Raw genomic sequence first — 2500 nt, 5'->3', positions numbered from 1 at the left:
GCGATGACAATGATGATGATCGTGATGATGATGAGAGAAGGAACAAGAGGCAGAGAGGAAGACTGAGGAAATGGAAGAGAAGAAGATGGAATAAAAGAGATGAAGGGCACGAAGGGTGTGCACACCGAACCTAGGATGGTAAAATCCACGCCACACAGAAGCGTTGTGATAACCTACATGATAACTAATGCAGGGAAAAACGTATGGAATATAGCATATAAAATGCCTATTCTGCTGAAACAGATAAATGTACGGCATTTCGTCCTTGCGAGTTCAAATTCCGCCGAGGTCGACTTTGCCTTTTATCCTTTTAGGGTCAATAAATTAAGTACCAGTTACACACTGGGATCGATGCAATCGACTAGTCCTCCCCCTACAAATTTCAGGCTTTTTGCCTTTAATAGGAAGGATTATTATTATTATTATTATTATTATTATTATGATTTTTATTATTATTATCACCACACGCAAGTAAATAATAGCTATCAGTAAAATGCTCTCCGTGAAGGACGATATCATATCAAATGCAATTTGTATAACTGCATTAAGAATTTATCTTTGCTAAGAAATAAAACAATTCCAACATAGTTATGGTCATCCAGGAGGGTCTTAGAGCCCACCAGGCAGGACCTCGTGTAAGTGATATATGCTGCAGCGTTTAGGTCAACCTCAAACCTCGTGAATGAAGTCTAGAGAGACGAAAAATATGAGCAATTGAGATGTTTGGAGAAGGCTCCTTGCCCGTTGTACTGACAGTACTCGAGAATTTAAGAGAAAGCTAAAACAGAGAATGGAACATAGGGTAAGGCAGTACTATGTCCTTGCACAAGAAACATCAACCGCTCTGGGAATAGACAACATGATGTTACAATCATGAAACCGCCGGCTTAATCACCAAGCTATTCGCTTTCACCTCATTATACATACACATAAAATTATAATTTTTCGTACTATTAAGCTCATTTTTAAAGATGAAACGTTTTTGCAATTATCTATATATTCACTACATTTCGATCGGTTTGATCTCCGATCTTCGACAATTGTCTTATTCCTGGGTATGATGTTAATAGTACAAAACTGGATTAAAAGAAGATTTTATTTGATATAATATTTATATGTTATTTAATATCTTCTTTCAATAAAGACAGCCATATTGAGCTAATAATATCAGTGCTTAGTTTAACTAATTGAGTTATCGGCAAATGTTATATGTACTACGTTTTTGATTTTTCTAAAGTTTCCAATTATGGAAATTTAAATGCTTACCTACTCGCACGAAATTCATGCTCTGGCATTCCTGATTTTGATGTTTCTCTTCTCATTAAGGTTTTCTAATCTAGCGCAGGAATCTTTTCCAGTTTACTGTTAAATAGGGTCGGAAATGTTGATCAAAAACAAATCTATACAGCGTTATCCACATAGATACTATAAGAGGCAGCGTCAAGCAAACAGTTACAAACCACATGCTATATTACATGAACCATATAAACCTTACTTAAGTATAGATGAATGCATCATTATCAAACGCATAAAACCGATCACATGTGTTACTCTAACCCAGAAACTCATAGTTAAAATACATCACTCCCTATCCACTCAAATGCACACACACACACACACACACACACACACACACATACACACAGACACACACACACACACACACACATACACATACGTATGTATAAGTGTGTATATGTGTACGGAAATAGCTGTATGTAAATGCGTGCATGTATATGTAGCAAGAAATTAACATAAGGAGATAAGCTCCCAGACAGCCGTTTTCTGGGACATGGAGTTGAGCGAAAAGTTCCGCTCTTTTACTGAATGTCACGTAGGTGTCAATATGTCTGATCACTCGCTAAAATATTCTAAGAGACGAAAGGTCAAGCGCTGAGCACCCATTCATGCATATATGCAAACGCACATGCAATTATATATAAATATATGTTTTTTCTTCTGTTTGTGAGTCTTTGAACATGCACACACAAACACATATTTACATGTGCATACACGATACGTATGTGTATATACATACAAACATATACTGTGATGTGATTTGCTATTAGTACATTACCATAGAAAGTCGAAAAAACTAATCGAAGTTCTTGCTTCGTTCGTTCCCGTCCCAAATTTGATGTTGTTTACGCATATTTTTCTTGAGATTGGTCGTTTGTTGCGCGTCCTCAATTGTATATTTGCAACTTTAATGGCTGAGAGCACCGATGAAATTTACGGTTTTGTTTTAGGTGTGACAAGTGTTATGATTTCTAACTAAATTTGGCAAGATATTGAGTGACCGTATCGATAAAATTGTACCAGTACAGCATTGGGTTCGATGCAACGGATTATTGCCTCCACCAAAATTTCAGGCCTTGTGCCTTTAGTAGAAGGAATTGTTATTATTATTCTTCATCATCATCATCATCATCATCATCATCATCATCATCATCATCATCATCATCATCATCATCATCATCATCATCATCATCATCATCAT

This window comes from Octopus bimaculoides, chromosome 6 (assembly GCF_001194135.2).
Source record: "Octopus bimaculoides isolate UCB-OBI-ISO-001 chromosome 6, ASM119413v2, whole genome shotgun sequence".
Taxonomy (NCBI): Eukaryota; Metazoa; Mollusca; class Cephalopoda; order Octopoda; family Octopodidae; genus Octopus; species Octopus bimaculoides.
This window is presented reverse-complemented; position numbering follows the sequence as displayed.